The 18,255-nt window shown below is 44.1% G+C and overlaps 1 long non-coding RNA gene across 1 annotated transcript; it reads right to left on the bottom strand.

Annotated features, from left to right (window-relative positions):
* Positions 1-7,808: 7,808 nt before the first annotated feature.
* On the bottom strand, positions 7,809-18,197 carry LOC112968979. The gene is made up of 3 exons (XR_003254517.1): positions 18,102-18,197; positions 16,974-17,084; positions 7,809-7,986 (listed from the first exon to the last, which is right to left on the bottom strand). It is a non-coding gene; the product is annotated as an uncharacterized LOC112968979 (long non-coding RNA).
* Positions 18,198-18,255: the final 58 nt, after the last annotated feature.

Here is an 18,255-nt window from a genome sequence, read left to right as displayed (position 1 = left end):
CTTATGAGGAAAGGCTGAGAGAGCTGGACATGTTCAGCCTGGAGAAAAGACTGAGGGGGATCTTATCAATGCATATAAGTATCTGAAGGGAAGGTGTCAAGAGGATGGGGCCAGACTCTTCTCAGTGGTGCCCAGTGATAGGACGAGAGGCAATGGGCACAAACTGAAACACAGGAAGTTCTGTCTGAACATGAGGAGAAACTTCTTTACTGTGAGGGTGACAGAGCACTGGAACAGGTTGCCCAGAGAGGTTGTGGCGTCTCCTTCCTTGGAGATATTCAAAAGCCATCCAGACATGGTTCTGGGCAACCTGCTGTAGGYGACCCTGCTTGAGCAATGGCAGTTGGACWGGATGATCTCCAGAGGTCCCTTCCAACCTCAACCATTCTGTGATTCTGTGCTCATCGTTAAACGCAGGCAGATATAAGTCCTCATCAAATGTCTTTCAGGAGATGGAATAATCACGCACAAAAACCTATGCGACTCCTTACTTGAAACATACCAACAAAGTAAAGATAGTCTTGTTTAACAAAAGAGATATTTCTTACTTCAATTAAACCAATTTAATTTAATTAAACAGAATTAACAGCCAAATGTTTCAAATCAAACACATGCTGTAGTAATGTTAGTTCAGTACTCCTACAGGATAGTATTGTACAGCTAAATGTCATTGCATTCCACTGGAAGGGATCGTCACAAGTTGGCATTATTTTTTTGTTATTTATTAATCACTGTAACAGTACTGTATCCCTATAAAATTAATTTAATAAAAAGTACTGTATCTCTATAAAATTAATTTAATTATTTTGGCTACTACTTAAAGTCTTGTCAAACTGAAGATGGGGACTGTTTTTTTTAAGACATTCTTCCTAGCTGAAGAGGATAACCAGTACAACTTCATGCTCATGTAATATGCTCTTGAGATAGGGTATGAATGGTATTAAAAAATAAAAAATTATCACAACTTTTTAAACAGTGTAGAGTGTATTTCTACTCCTTCTCATTTCCTTTTTCTATAAAAACAGGTGCATTGTAACTGGCTACTATGTTAATTAATATACTGTATAATACTGGAAAGAGTTAGGGAAGAGATATGAAACTTGGTTTCTGGCCATTAGACACGAGCATCAGAGCTGGTGGGACAGTTCTCACTCCTGCCATGCCTGGTGCTGAGTAGTGTCAAATAAGGACTCTGAACTAATGGGCCTCCAGCTGATCCATTCCTGCAGTCTTGTCTCCATGTACATTCACAAGGAATGTGGGCTATTCCTGACCAGGTGAAGCATTTCTAGTTACTGCTGCACATCCCCCTGTAAAACTTGGTTGGTTTGACTTCATTTTCATGAGTGCTGGCCTGAGGTGATAGAGCTAAATCCATCACAAACCTATGTGCCATGCATCTCTCTCACATGCAAAATTCCCACTTTTTGGACATTGCCTTCTCTAAGGCAGATGCAAAGAACTATGTTTCTTTAAAATTAGACTCCCTGAGTATGGACAAGGATCTCATCTTTCTGTGCATCTATGCAGCGCTTGTCACTGCTGGACAATAGCTTTGCCCAAGCTGCAGCATTCAGGTGATCCCAGTACAAATGCATACGTGCCTACTCTGAGCAGAAGAAACTGCACAGTGATGTACTTGGCAGGCAGCGTGACTGCTGCCTCTCTGACTCACAGTTTCTCAGCTGCTCGGAGAGGGAGGGAGGCTCACAATTATCTCACACTGGCATAGAGTTACTGTGCTCCAGCCCTGTGTGAGCTCTGCTGCTCTTGCTAGAAAGGGTGGAGCAGTTCTGCCCACCTCCTCCACTTACTCAGATCTACCTGGAGCTTGCAGGAAGGCTCTTTTGCAGGAGGCATTGTGGGAAGTCCTGTGTTTGCAGGAACCCATAGTCCTAGCCGCAGACCTGCCTTATGCAAGGGCCTGTTGTTGCCTCCCTCCAAGTGTGGCAGCTGCTGCCCAGACCATTTTCCATACAGGGCATATAGTATTTCCAAGGTAAGTGCAGCAGAGACAGCCACATATTTGTCTGGCATTTCAGATGCAGGGGACTGCTTGACTGTTGTGGAATGCCTGACATAAACACAACATAAGTCATGTTTACCTCTGTCTTGCTTATTACAGATGGTTACTTACAATGAAGTAATGTTATGTTGAACATTTTCCTGGTGATAAATTCTTCCACACAGGGAAGAAAAGAGCTGCACTTCTGAACAGTTCAGTTCCAACAAGAAGGAGAGCTAAAGAAGGACCGTATGGCTGGAGGACTGTAGAACAAGGTACAGAAACATTGATTAGATAGGAGCTGTACCTGACAACATGGGATGCCCTTAAAGGCTCTCACATAGCAAAGTCAGAGGGTTTTGATAGGCACTTGGTGGCAGACTGCCTACTTTTCTGGAATGTCATTTTTTTGTCCCTAACAAGGTCTCATGATATTTGTTGAGATTTGCTGTCAGTGCCAGTTTAGCCACTGTTTTGAGCAAACGTGCTAATTAATGCCTGAAAGACCAAGATGTCCAAGAATTCAATTGCCTAAAGCTTAACTTTTGAGTCTGCATTTCAACACCACAATAACAAGTCTGTTTTTCACCAGTGMGGGTGTTCTAGCCAGCCTGACTGTGTTGGTTGCTGTTGCCCTGCAGCTGTGGCAAACCATGCAGATTCACCAGGGTTAAACACTGACCAGCATTTCTAACCGTCATTTGAAAAATATGGTCCATATTTCTGTTACTATTTAGAAGTGGTGGAAGCTGTTCACTGTGTTTTACAGTGAAACGTGGGATAAAACTTTATTAACTACTCCAAACATTCTCAACCTCAACTAGAAAGAGCTTCACTGCATTCCTCTTCAGTCTGAGTTTTAATACATCTGAACACTAGAGTATAAGGCATTTAGMATGACTGTTGTTTTTTTTATCAGGCCTTTTTGTGGGGAGCCTGTGCCACTACAGGATAACAAAACTTGTAACCTGCATAGAATATGGCTGTCTGTCTCAGGCTTAGTCTAGAGCAGGAGCTGTAAAGGAGGATAAAAATTTTCCCAGCTATAGAATAATATGTCTAGCCTTTCCTTCTGCCTGCACTGTCCTTCCCTCTTTGTATTTAGCATATTTGTCCGAACTGTGTATTTTTCTGTACAAGTCAGAGCTTTGAGTACTGCAGAAGGGTTACTTTACCTGGAAATCATACTGAAGGTGGGACCCGTTAGAGCAAGCACAGGAGCTGCAGTCCTTCCACATGGGTTCATCAAGTCATTTTGGTGGTGTTAACAGAAGGCAGTGCAGATCAGCCATCCACTCCAAAACAGTGACAGGCCCAGCAGAAAGCAGCATGATTTTTTCAGTGGAGGAAGCAGGCAGCAGAGCACAGCTCTGTGTGCCTGCTAATCTATCCTCTACTCATGACTGGAGCACAACAGGGGTGAGGACAAGGCCAGGGGTCTGTTGGTAAGGCTATCCCCAAGTAGTGGGGTGGTGCAGACCCTGATCAAACTACAGATTCCCCCTTGACCTTCCTCYTTCCCTCCCTTTTTACTAGTTACACTACACAGCTGTGTGCAGACCACATAGCAAAGCCTAAGATAGGCTTTTTGTAGCAGGTGCTACCAAGCTACATCTAACCACCGTTTGCACTATTCGGAGTGCTATCTTCATACGGTTGGTGCCAATAGCCACAACAGGGGAGAAGGCCAGAGGAGGAGGACACTTAGCAGGTGTGAGCTCATCTGTCCCCAAGACAAGTATAACCATAAATGCTCAATTCAGCCATGTGCTATGATTTGTAAGACACTGCCTTCCCTGATGTGTGATCAGACTGTGGTCCGACAATACTTGCAAGTAGAAAGAAGCCCCAGCCCAGCCCCTTGGGAGAAATGGTAGGCAAATTGCTCCCACCATCCAAAAATGTGCTTAAGATGGCAGGAAGTATATCAGAAGAGGGGCAGCTCTCATGCAACCAGCATTTACTTGGAAAGCTCTTTGAGAAGACAAGTACCACTGAAGGTCACCACTGCATACTTCTGGTGTGTCTCTCCTCTCACAGGTGCAATGTAATTCGGGGAAGCCTTAGCTCTCACTGAGAGAAGCACTGAAGGCCAGGAGGCTTAAGGGAGGGCAAGGGGATTCCCTGGATGAAGGTGGAGTAGACTCGTTCCCATGCTACTAGCTCAGAGTCATGCCACAGATCACTAGCAGTAGTAAACACAGGTTGTATGCTCCTCCCTTGGCTTTCAAGCTTTCTTGTGGCATAAAAGGAGGTGCCACAGGTCTAGAAAGTTACTGTTAGAAATCAGATGGATGAGCCACCAACACCAGGCATGTGCTATAATTTTTCAATTGGCTGAATTTCATATTCAGTATTCATTTTATAATAACTGTTTTTAACTCATCAACAGTGAGAAGAGAAAATTGCCTCCAACTCATGTTTTTCCTTCCTGCCCTCAGAGTGCCATGCAAAAGCTCACTCAAAACAGCCTTTAGGTGGTGAAGCATAAAGAGGTATAGCTGGAGGTGTGGGAACGTGAGTTTTCCTCTGCTGCTCCCCAGAACCAGACCTTCTGTCCTTGAAAGACAAGAGAATGAGGAATCTAGCAATCAGCAGGTCTTATTTAAACCCAACAAATGTCTGGGGAGTCCAACCTCTCTTCTGGGCTACTGTGCAAGGGTACAGGATGCAAATGGCAGCATGCTGGATGACAGAGGTGACCTCGGCACCCTCCACCGTGTAGGCAACCCTCAGTTGCTGGTGAGACAGGCAACAGTCAAGGGGCTGCTCTCAGTCCTGACAGCTTGGAGACTTGGAACTTTCAGTYGGGCTCACAGAAGTAGGTACTGAGTTATTACATGCAAGATTATCACTCTGCAATGAGCAGTTCTGTGGAGCCCAGGAAGTGGATAATGGAAAAACAGASCTTACTGACATGTGGTATACAGGGTAGCTCTGGAGGAGCTAGAAGAAGAGCTCTGTCTRTTCAATTAAAGATGAATTATTTGCTTTGCTCATGACAGGAGTCCTGTTGAGGTGTCTGAACAACAGCCATAGAGTTAAGCTGGGCAGAAGCCCATCTATTTTCACAGTGGACAGCAGGTCACTTCAGCCAAATGGACTACGTAAGCCTACCCAATCATTCTTCCATTCCTGTCATGGCTTCCCAAGGGGCAATATTACTTATTTTCAAGGTCACCCCATGTCCTCTGCTGACAGGGTCTCCAAAAATTCATCTGCAGCTCCAGAAAAGGACCAGGGTTGATAGCTCCATTCCCTGGACACCAGAAAACTCTCTGCTAGAGACAACATTCACTTGGGACAAGACCAGAACTTCCCCAGGGTTCAGTAGAAACACTAGGAGACTTCACAGTTTCTCCTAACTGAGAAGTTAGGCCCACACCAATCTCCTGAACTGCTATAAAACCATGAGATGCACTTCTTCCCTTCACATCATCTAATGGGAATCCGGAGCCACAAGTGCATTTAAATAAAAGCCTATCAGAATAATAATAATAAAATTACCAGAGCAAACTTCTGTTTAGGCCTTTCCAGGAAGGTTGTCAGGTATCATAGTGACAAAGGTAGTAGAAGAACCTATAACAAATAGGACAGAAAAAAATATGACTGATGCCTCAGGAGACCATCTGGTGCAGTGTATTACTCAGAACCATCCACCCTCATTCTTCCTTGATAGATCAGAGTGTCTTATGTTTAATAACTCTCCAGAGCTGTAAGCCTTGTCCCTCCTGAAATAACACATCCCAGTGTTTCATCACCTTTGCTGCTAGAAAACTTTTCCTTGTGCACATCTCCACTGCAGCAGAGGGAGCCCACAACTTCCTTCTCTAGCCATCACAAACTTGGACAGCTTAGACTTTTCCTCTTTGCAGCAACCTTTAACATGTGGTCCTGTCTCCCTTCCTTTCTTCCCTCCATCCTCAAGGTCATCTGTTCTCCAGACAGAAGATTCACAGTTCTTTCCTCTTCCCTCTTAGGTCTTGTTTCCTAAACCTCTGATTATCCTCCTTGCCTCCTCTAGAGTGTCTCTAATCAGTTCATATCACTCTTGTAGTGCCCTTAAAGCAAGGCAATATACTCCATCAGAGGCCTAACATAGTACAGAAGGCTTACTTTCCTCATTGCCTTGTGTTTTTGTAGGCCATTAGGCCATTGCTTTTTCTCACAATAGCCCTGCAATGACCCTTGGTTGCTTGTGCTCCACTAGAAACTCCCAGTCTTTTTCTGTAGAACTGAAACTTCACCCATATCACCTTATCTCTTATCTTTATAGTTAATTTTCCTTGCCTAACTGTAGACTTCTATGCCCATCTCCACCATCCAAAGTTTTTCAGACCACTTCTCCAATTTGTCACAATCTTTTGGGAACTCCAAGCCTGCTTGAGACCACTCTCCCTTCCAGTCCTGCCCAGTACTGCCTGCTGATTCAGCCAAGGAATGAGTGAAACTACTGAATAATGCCAAACTGAGAATATAGTCCCATTTTGAAAATGATCCATTGGTAGCTCATCCCTGATGATAATATTCAGACTTGTTTTTTATGAGACTTAGAATTGTTCCATTTGGCCCACATCTCCTGAGCTTGCTTAGGATATCATCATGTGGAACAGATTAAGATTAAGACAAATTAAGATTTAAGACATGCCTGCTCCTTCCTAGTCTACAAGACCTTCCACGCTGTTTAAGGAAGATTACTCAACTGATTAACACAGCAAGGATTTGGTCCTGCAATACCAACCTGAACATAAATGTGTTATGACATAGCCTAAAATGCTGAATTTTTGAGCATGTATTTTTAATCTCTGTGAACCTTAAGAACTATATATATGTGGAAAAAAAGAAGAAAATAACCCCTCATCCTGGAATGGTTTGGTCCTGAGTTTTTTGTTTCATTTTATTTCTTTTATAAACAAGGTTATGAGGAGAGTGGCTGCTCAGTGTGGCAGAAGAATTCATGTGTCCCTTCTAGCTAAATGGAGAGGAGTCTGCAGGCATTGCAGATGAAACAAAAGCATTCTCTCATGCTGTTATGCTAGTCCATCTCATTTAAAAGAGAGTCTGCATCCCTGACAATCAACTCAACGTGGGATTGTACTGGAGACCACTGAGCACTTTGTCTCAAACCTTGTTTACTGTATGAGGTCATGATGGGAGGTCAGGCATCAGGCTTCCTGGAGACAAAGGAAAAGGCTTTCTCTCCAGGGAATTAGTAAGCAGGGACTTTTTTTTTTTCATGGCTTACAGATGGTCAGCTGATAAAGAATGGGGACAAACCATGGAGAAATCTGTTAGTGCTCCAGCAGAGCAGTTGCCATGAGGATAATACAAGCACTGATGATAAGGAAAAGGCAGATTTGTGTGTGAAATGTCTTTATCAGAAAAGCATTAGGAGTCTGAAATGATCCCCCACCCCCGAAACCAGTCCAGAGATTACTGCTGACACCATTAGGCTGAGCAAGGGTGGAGGGAAAAGGTTCGGCAGAAAAGTGTCCCTTCGTAGCCTCTCACTGCCAAACACTGTGGAAACATTGCTGGGAAGGCATGCAAAGTCAAGAACGAAAAAGACTAAATTTGCTTTCTTCAAATGCAGCAAACTCAGGATGTGTTGATCCAGTAGCTGGGGTGCCTTCTCTAGATATATTAAAATGTGACTTGTGCAGCACTCCAAGGATTGGTCCCTGCTCCTGATGAGGTCAGGACATTAATCCCAGTGCAGAACTGAGGTCTTGAGGTCTCCCCAGCTAAACTTCAACACAGCAAAGAGGTCAGCTTAGGCTGGATGTTGCCAACCCATCTCACTGGGAGTAAGCATTACTTCTTTTCTTAATGTAGTTGCATCTCATGCTCCCAAACTCTCTTTTCATATCTCTTTTCCAGCCAAGGTAAGGACACATGCTGTAGAGAAGATGTGATCTGTACCTCTGGGGGAGGCATTATCTGTATTCCTTCTTGGCTTTGTTTTGCTTTTTAAATTTTCCCTAATCAGAAAAAAAAAAAGTCACACAGGCTGAACATATACAATGGTTATAATTATTTACTGAGATCCATATTACTCTCTAAATAAGGGAGCCCACCAAGACTAAGAGGCCTTGCTAGTCTGTTAAATATGTAATAAAAAGGGTAGATCAATTAGCCTGAGATCAAACACCCTGCCAGCTGTTAGGCATATATACCCAGATAGAATCATTGCAAAAGTGTTCCCCTCTGCTAAACCCTTTAATTCATTGTCTTCCTAACACCAGAGCAAAAGAAAGTGTTCAGCCTTCCAGAGCACTTGGCATCTAAGGAAGTCAGGGTTTGATGGATTGGAAAGGGTTGTCTTTGTGCACGGAGCCGCAGAGCACAGTTAAACAATGTGGGTGTTTTCAAATGTAAATTGAAAACTTCACTTGAAATGCTCCAGGCTACCTGTTTTGCCCCTTTGCAATGTAGCTGGTTAACATTTTAATTGCAAATAAGAGTTTAATCAAAAATATTTTTTGAAAAAAATTGTTGACATTTTAATGACAATCTCTTGATGGAAAAAGATCAACACATTTTTGTTTCCTTTCCTTTCAAATTAAATACTTGTCTGTTTTAAATTTTATAAGAGTGTCTCTATTCTAAAATTTAGAAAACTGTGATTTTTGAATTTCTGTTGATTTTCATTTTACTTTTTCTTTGGTTTCCAACAGAATCTGTGGAAAGGAAAGATCAAGAAGACTGGTTAATATTTTTGCAACTAGAGGTTACAAAATCTCTTTAACTTTAGAAACCTGATGGTTTTAGAAACCTGACGTGAGAAAATGAAAAATTCAGCTTGTCTCTAAAACCTGCCCAACATTATTTTTACTTCACTGAGTGACAGAAAATGGGAAGTGGGGGGTGGGGGGGGGAGTGAAAGGCAGGACAAAAGTAAAGAAAAACTCAAAATGTAAGTACTAAAGGTTTGAACATCTCCTTGTTTGTACTGAAAAACAAAGCAAAATAAACCAATTTGAAGCAGAATTAAAATCCATCCTTTTCCACTTTGCCGGGGAAAGTTTTCAAACAAGAACAACACAATAATGGAATATGTTGGGGATTTTTGACTGGGTCTGGCTCTGCTGGCTGGCTCTCCTGATCATTTTTTGGAGTAGAAGTCTTATCAGAAATATTCTAATGACGAAATATACCAGCAACTTCATATAGTTTTGATGTATGAGAAGAATTTTCTGTTTAATTTTGCAGAACCTTTCTCAGATAATAAATGAGAGGGAGCAGAACTGTTCATGTGTGGTGYGTAATGGCATGATGATGTGACAGGACATTCATTTTCATCACTGAAGTCCTCTCTATAGTAAAATGATCTTTTAGATTGCCTGCTCGTCAAGTGCGGTCACTCCTTAACCTTTAAGAGGCTGCCTTAGATACTGAAATATGAGATTTCATGCTTTCTCTAAAGCATGTTTCCTTTTCTAGTATTTCCTAATCTAAGCATAATCAAGTTTTATGTTATACTGTTTCTTATGAAACTTAYGTCTGCTTTAGTGCTGAGCTAGTCTGAGACCCAATTCTGTATCTGGAAGCCAGACATGAATGTGTTGTACAGAGTAGACACTTGGCATTAAATACAGGTAGGTAACTGGCCTAGAGCTAGAGACAGATGTGGGAGAGGAATCACACCAAGCACCAGAATTGTGCAGAAGCCTAATTGATGTGCTGGCTCTGCCACTGAGCTGCCTTAATCTCCTCTGGCTCAAGCAGTGCAAAAGTCAGTGTAGCTGCTTGCAGTTTATGTTGGGTTTTGCATCAGCTGCAAGGGTTCTTTATACAGCCATAAATGTAGTATAGATATACCAGAAATACATATGCAAACTGAATCCGTATACCTATTTTTAGGAGGCTTAAAATGGCCAGACTGTCCCTGGCACAGGGTCCACTTTCCCTRGGATCCCTTCTCTGACAAAAGCCAAAACCAGGTGCTTCAGAAGATGATGCAAGAAAGTCCCCAGTCAGCAGCTGTAGGCTAATCTATGCGTTGGACAGGATTTTATGCCTTTGGAAACTGGGTTAGAATTGAAGCATGAGATTTCCTGCTTCCACTAAAACTCACTTTTTTTTTCTTTTGTAGATATTCTAGCTACTGGCCATCCATGCACAGACTTGTACCTGTTGGACAAAGCTGGTTCTCATCTATCTATATAACTTCTGTGTGATGGTGTGCAGAGGCTCATCTATCCAGGCAGGCTTCAGAGATAGATAAAACCTGGGGATGAAGGCACTGTTTTCCTACTAATAAGCGAGCATAGCTTTCAATGTAGAGATGCAGTGAAAAAGGTACAAAAGAGCATGGAGACCCAGCCCTTTCACTGCTTTTTCTTCGAAGTATACTGTAATCCAAGGTTGCTCAGAAACACACATGCAGAGGTCCAGAGAGCAACAACYGGCCAACATGATGTGCGGGCAGAGTGAGGGCGAGAGTGTAGCACTTTCTGACACAGGTGCGTCACGTTCATTTGCACAAAAACAGCAGTGAGGATGCAACAGTCAGTCTTCAGCATGCATTAGTAAGCAGAGAAATGCCTTTCCAGGGCTGCAATCTTCTGGTTGCAAGTGTGTGCTAAAGCTGATAGTGTTGTGTTGTCCCTGCTGCTGCTGACAGGACTGCATTAAGCCAGCATGATAGTAGGAGCACCTACTATGCTACAGCTTCATTTTGCTATGGAGGCCTCTTAAGAAGAGGCAAGGATCCTAGACTTGCTGTGTCTCCACCTCGTTGGTCGTGCAGGCAGTTGTGGCTGTCTCACTGGTACCTGRGGTACAGCAGTCTCTTGAAGTTTATCAGGCCTTGCACAACCGCACCAGATTAGAATCTTCCACCATGGGTCACACCGAGTGTACACCAGCATATGGCCCATGCCCTAGTACAATTGTAATGTTTCATTAACCTTCCTTCAACTCTCCACACACACACAGGTGGTCCCAGTAATGTGTGGGATGCATGCTCCATGGGAAAGATTGGCCCTTCTCATGAACTTTGGGCCCATCCAAGCTGACAGGACAGTTTCTCCTATGTGCAGAAGAGGAGTGAGCAATAAGCAAGCAGCAGGCCACAAAACATAGATGAGGATGCGACACTGCCCCAGTCCCTTCCCAGAGTGAGCTGTATGTGCAGTATGACCCAGCATGGGGCTGACTGAGAAAGGACGTTGCAGCCTTGTTCATCCTGTTGCTTCACTGCATCTTCTGCCCCAGGGCCACGTTGTACCACCAGCGGTGCATAAGGCCCAACGMGACTCCCCATGACGCTAGCTGCAAAATGTCTGTTGGCTCCAGCAGGAACAGGGCTAAACCTGGAATGAACACTGACATCACCCCAAATGCATGTGCACTGTTGGCTACAGATGGGCAGATTTAATCCAACTCCAGTGAACAACAGGGAAGCAACAGCCACAAGGAGGCTGGGACACTGGTTAACTCATTAACTCAGCCAGTTCAGGCAGTTTCTCACCCAGATGCATGCCTGCAAGTGAACGGGACTGGGGCTCTTGGCAGGCAATATTCTGCTTTCCTACCTCACTTTTGAAGCAAAAGTGGACAGTGCATCTGTGACCTTCACTTTATCAATACTTTTAGTTAGTGAGAGAGGGGACAAGACAAGCAGACCTGCTCCCATTCCTCACTGTGCTGCCCAGTGCCAGCTGGATAAACCCYGTCAGGCAGGTTGGAAGCAGCTGCACAGCCCTTTGCTTATAGTATGTCTTCATCATGTTCACACCCATCGCTGTCTGCTGATCTCAGATACTTCCATCCTAAGTCTTTCAGTGCTCCAGGTCAGAGAGGGCCCATAAAGCTCTCTAGCAAATCACTAAGTATTCAAGGTGGATGGTGGAGCACTGGGGCCACATCTTCCATCAGAGAAACCTGCCAGGCCTCCGGGGTCTCTGCAGCATTTGTCTATACATTGTGGAAGATGTGGGGCAATGCAGAGCCCATGCTACAGTCATACTAGTCCTATCATGCCTCCCAGGACAGCAACCAATTGCTACCCGTCCGTGTCCAAGAGAAGCTGCTGATCAGATGCAGAGGTTCCTACTGTCACATCACCTATGCAAAGACTTCCATAGGTGCACACTTTTCACCTGATCCAGCACACTTGCCAACTGTAGAAGACATGAGAAAGCAACATAAGCATAAGATTCTGACTTGGCAAGTGAATTTACAGCTTTATACAAGTGAGTTGTCCAATGAGATCAGCAAGGCTCTTCACAGCAACCTCTGCAACAGGGTATGCCTCTCATCTAATAAGCCATTATCAGGTCCTCCATGTTCCTCCTATTTATTTGACCTTCTGTATTTGTCCCTCTCTAGCTTTCAATCTGAATAGCTAATCAGCATGCTTCAAAGGTCATTTTTCTGAAGAACAGCAGATAGAAGTACTTCGAACAAAGTGGCATTAGGGCAATGAAGAATGAGATCAAGCCTCATAATGATGTACCGTCCTGTTATCTGCAGTGAAATCACACCTGCAAAGGAGATAATTTGGTCTTGTAACCACTTTATGATTCATAAAGACCTACAAGCTTTCTTGTTGTGATTTCCTGAAGAAGTGTTCAAAAAGAGAGCTTTTTTCCCTACAYGTTTTCCTGTTAGTAACTCATGTTGTATGTAGTTTCAAAGCCACCACGGTCCTGTCTATACTTGACAAGTTTGTCATATTATTTAGCAGSCGTGTGGCCTGAGTGTCACAGTAGCAGTCTTGCTGATTTTATGGGCTGCAATGTAAACAAGAGCTGGTGTTTCTCACACTGCATCGGCTAGCCCACCTTCTGCTTAGAAGTACTGACCCAGCAGTAGCGATGTGCACATCATGCTCAACCCTGTCGCTGAAAATATGACAGCTACCCTGCAGCAAACCTGCTAGCATCAGCCAGGCCTGTGATGGGAACCGGCTGTTGAAATGATCGATGACTTCAGAGGCCTGAAGATAAAATCAAGAGCAGGTTACTGCACTGTAAACTCAAGCCTTTCTTTGGTGTTGTCCCTAAGCTTCTTCCCATTCACAAAGTCCTCTCCTCTAAACATGATGATGTTTCACAGCAAGACCAGCTGAGCCATCTTGAAGCTGCTGTTTAAAGTCCAAATACGGCTTACATCCACACTGTTAGCACAGCTACCTAACAAGCTAGCTCACTTCAATGCCAAAGGTCTGCAAATGCCTTTCTGTATGTTTTCCCAAGTGCCCAGCAGGACAGAGGCATCTCTCATGTCACAGAGACCCCAGCTGACCTTGCTGATAAAACCATGGTGAATTCTCCCAGAAATCCCAGTAGCACATATGGGAGCTTGCATTCCCAAGGGAACACACCAGCTCAGAAAGCAATTTACAATGTGGCTTTTCATGCTCAGGCTGGATAGTCTTAGAGGCCAYGACCTGAATTCACTCTAAAATTAAAGAATAACTGAAGAGGGAAAAGATTTKTATTTGGAATTTTTAAAACCCTTTTTGCTGTGTTACCCTATACTTAAAATCAATGATTACATGACTAATACCTTGGAAAAAGGAAGATTTTGTTGAAGTATCAGAATCAACAGGAGCTGGGAAAAAACTCCCCCCCCCACACACACACCTTTGTTATTTTAAAAAGTCCAAACTGTTCAAGACAAATCTGAACATGAAGAGAGAGAAAAAAACTAATGCAAAACCATTAAGTACCTGTATGTTGCATGTATATCAGCTTTAAAATACACATCTGCAAGTACAACTAAGTGATAATTTTTCCCAAGAACTCCCTGGTGCAGTTTGACACACATCCATAAGCCTCTTACAGAGGATGCCCTTCCTTGTACACTACTTGGAGATGAATTATATTTAAACTCAATTATAGTATAAACTCAAGCTAAGGTTGCTCCAGTTCTGTTCAATATTTGGAAGAGAGCAGGTGAGAGGTGAGAGAGAATGTGTCAAATATATAACAACTGCATCACACCATGCTTGATCCTTTGAGAGGAAGTGGGTCCAGCTTCAACCTCCCAGACACCCCTTGTGGCTATAAAGGCAGGTCACAGTCCATGCAGATGGGCTGGCTTTGAGGCAGAGGGAAGAAGAAAGACGAAGTGCCTCTGAGATGGCATGTGAGATTAAGAATGTGTTAAAACAAATGTGTTAAAATAAATACTCCAACATATTTATGTGAGGTGCAAACCATGCCTTGGAAAAGTTTCTCAAGAGCATGGGCAGCTCCAGTGGGATGGCCTTCCCATCATCCCTGCTCTCCTGGCACCACCCCAAATCCTGTGCTCCCCTTGTACCTGTGCATGAGCCCACCAGTCAAGATGGCTTGTGCAAGAGAGGCTCTGCCCAGGGTCTTTCCAAACTCAAGACTAAGAATTTGAGTCCTGCAACCAGGATGCCACGTCTCCACAGGCAGATCATTGCACTCTTCTGTGCCTCCCCTTCCCTTCTTCCCCTTTCTCCTACACCTCTGGATTGCAAGGTCTTCAGGCCTACGGCTATTGTTTGTGCAGATGGACCTAGCACAATGAAGTCTTGCAGTCACCTGAGTTTTCTCCAACATGCCCCACTACAAATATAATAACATGAGACCCCATTGTGCTTAACATTCTTGTATCTCTGAGGTCCACCGTCTGGGATATTTCCCCTATAACATCATTCCTTCTGTACTGTCAAAGCTACTCTGACTGCTAAATTCTCTGCTGCTCTGTGTGACTGTTCAGGGTCCAGAGGGATATACTGGTAAAGTTTCTCAAGGGTGACACATGAGAAATGAAAAGATAGGAGGAAACAAGCATGTCCTGTAAGAACCACCAACAGTACAGCTAGTTCCTCTCATGCACAGACAAAGCCCTTCTCCTTTCGTTTATGCTCCTTGCTCCCGTTTGTTTACAAATAAGCAAGTAATGTCACATGTTCTTCAGCTACGATGTGTGCTCCGCTTCCTGGGTTTTCTTCTTTCCCCTCCTGGCTGAGCTTTGCCCAGGTTGAGATGTTTGCAACTCACATGCAATCTACTGCAGAGCTTAGAAATAACTGTTTATGAAGGGGGAGCCCAGTCACATTGTAACTTCCAAGTAATTAATGTCTGGTCTGTGGAAGGAAATGGGAGGGCCTGTCTGAAAGCTCCAGGATTTCTGTGTGCAGCCTTGCTTGGAAAATGTCATCTTGCGGGAGGAACCCAGGAGCTGAACACATTTTTGTGCATTACAAACACTGATGCTTGTTTCCTGGGAGATGTGCCCCCATCTTCTGCATGCTGCCTTCTCGTTTTTCACTGAGACTAGCAGTGCCCCAGCGGAAGCCTCGGCAACAGACCTGCTCTCCCCTCCCATAGGTGCAGTGCTGCTGCCTGCTCGCCTGCTCGCTTGCTCGCTGTCTCCCTCACTCTTTGAGCTAGGGCTGAGTGGGATGCTCAGAGGAGGCACCAAGCATGCGGCCTGACAGGCCCCCACCGACTCACGGCAGGGGCGCTGCCCCGCAGACAGTGAGGGCGGGTGGCAGGAGAGGCACCGGCAGCAGGCACGGGGCGAGTGCCACTGCAAGTATGTCGCAGGGGAGACAACAGCTGCATTGCTGCGTTCAACAATATAAATCAGAGCTGTTGTTTTGAGTCCTGTTGGTTTCACATGTTTTTCTCAACTACTTGAATGACAAATTAATGGGCGCCGGAAGCTGGATGTGCACTTTCCGTAGAGGGAATTTGCAGATAAACGTGTTTATTTGCCTGTGAAGTTAAGAGAATACTTTTTAAACACAAAGATCAGCTTTCTGTTGAGTGGCAGGTTCATGGCCATATTTTGAAAGCATCTGACACAACTCTCTGTTGAATCAGTTTTTTAAAATCTACTGCCATTGTGTCAGTCTTATTTGGACTAATCCTTTTATTCATGCCCCACTCTCAGTTAGGCACTGGGAAGCCTTTCGGCAGCCCTAGGGAGGACAAAACAGAGATAATGAAGTATTCAGGGTGAAAATCATCCTATTGCAACGTCTGGCTTACACAAGGCCTTAAGCACCACTTCAGCTGTTATCAGGGTTTAAAGAGATGCCCTAGGTACAGTGAAGGTTTGGCTGGTTCAAATCTTAATGAAACAATATATCTAATACCACTGTTTTCAACACTGGATGACAGTTAAGAACCCTGAGAACTATACTGTATGCTTGACTATGATAGGCCACTTGGAGATTTTTATTTATTGATAGGATACAAGTACTAAATTATTTTACTTTAATATAAAAATTAAACAAAAAAAAGTAAAATGCAAAATTAAAATAGTGAGCACACTGACTTTTGTGTTGTTTCCCAAGCAGGATTAGTCATGAGGTTGGGGAAAAGAAGTACTCCAAATCTGCAACAGAACCTGCATTGGAGTGATACGTTCTTGTAGTGATTGCCTGAACGCAGACCAATGAGCTTTGAGTTCACCTGAAGTGAAATCTGCAATACTGAGTGCAGTGGCTTTCTGATCATTGCCATGTTTCAAGTTTGTAATCTTTAAAACAAAATAAAAGCCGTAACAGAGAAAAAGAAAACACCTCACTGGTTACAGCTATTCCTTAGATCCGTTTGATATAAAGTATCAGTGAGTTTAACCCTGGACATCAGTCAGTGTATTTCCGTTTATGGAAATTGAGGGAATGTACAAGATGTTTTAAACTCTGAAGAAGGAAAACCAGGCCTGAAGACCTGAAGCAGACCTGAAGAAGGCTTTCTGAACCCTGACAAAAGCTTGTCTGTTTTCCAACTACAGTGATTAGCCTAATAAGATATTAGGCTGAAGATACTAACTCTTCTTGTCCTACCTAAGTAGAAAGACACCTGGAAAAGAGCTAGGTCTAGTTCTTGTAATAATATTGTCTTAAAGAGTCTTGGTTTTAATTTAGAACAAACTTTACAGGAAAATGGGACACCAAACTCCAGAAGCAAATAAAACACAATGCACCAGAGTTGCCAAGTTACATGTCTCTAAAACTGCAGACCCTCACCTCACAGAGTCAGCCTTCCCGATCTTCCAGCCGGCCTGCAGTGCATGTTAATGGCTGAAGCAGCCTCATTATGCAGAAACACCCTTTCTTTGCTTATCTGGAGAAGACAAGCTACATGTAACAAAATAAGAAAGCTTATTTTAGTTGAATGAATAATGCTATTTTCAGACCTTGTCCCGCGCGCGGTACCAAAATCCCCTAATACTCAACTACTGCAAAGTTTTGGAGGATTCTGTGCCCCGACTCGATGTTATGCAATATCTCCAGTATGGGAACCGTTCACTCAGGAACTGAGTGAAAAATGCATCATCATAATCAATGGTGGCTGTCTGTGTCCGTTTCTTTCTGCCATCTCTGGGCTGCCAGGAGCGCCATGCAGGCTGCAGGTGGTTGCAAGATAGTGAAGAGGAGGTGCAGTCTCCCCACAGAGGTGAAGCTGGGGACGTGAAGGGAGAGTACTTTTGACCCTTATATTCCAGGGGGGGAAATCACAAGCTAGTAGTTGTTTGCTGAATTTTGGAGGTATAGGTGTGTGGAGTTCAGTAAACAAATGCAGAAAGGCCTTGAATGGCCTTAGATAACAGCTGGGAAACAAATCATGCAGGCACTGGGCTGCCATCCTCAGAGGCGCTGCCTCTCCAGGGAGGTGTGGTGACCTCTTCCCACAAGGGGTGAAAACCTCAGTTCAAACCACATGAAGGAGTGAGGGAAAAGCGTGTCACAGGTGGGTGATGCCGATAAGCCTATGAGCTGCGGAAACCTCTGCCACCCACTACATCGTATAGGAGACACATGGAGAAGGTGGCACTGCTGTGATGTGTAAAACTAAGTGAATTCTCTGTCTGCACATTAAAGCTCCCATAGCTGCTGCTCTTCAACACATGACATAGTGAAATTTATCACCTAGATGGAGACATACAACGCAGAGAATTTTCTTCAGTAATACACACCCCAGTATTCTTTTTTTGAAAACTGAAAAACAGTTTCAGTGACATGAAAGTGCAGATATTTATTTAAACACAGAGAAAGACAGGCACAGACAGATGCCTTTCCTCCTTGCAAGAGACACCCTTAGATGCATTCCTGGTGTCTTCCAAGGCACGAGAAGCAGCCTGGGAAAACGCTTACCTGGCAGCGCACTTGGGAGGAATTGCAGACTTCTCCGGCCTATCCAACTTCCCGGGCGGCGCAGCACGGCCGCCTGGCCACGGCACCGGGGAAGGGGTCTAGCAGCGGCCGCCGCGGCGAGGGAAGGGGCCCCCGCCCGGCTGCGACCCGGCGG

Source organism: Apteryx rowi, unplaced genomic scaffold (genome assembly GCF_003343035.1).
Source record: "Apteryx rowi isolate R43461 unplaced genomic scaffold, aptRow1 scaffold_330, whole genome shotgun sequence".
In the NCBI taxonomy this organism is placed as follows: Eukaryota; Metazoa; Chordata; class Aves; order Apterygiformes; family Apterygidae; genus Apteryx; species Apteryx rowi.
Note: the sequence above shows the minus strand (reverse complement) of the source record. Positions and strands in the feature narration are given on the sequence as shown.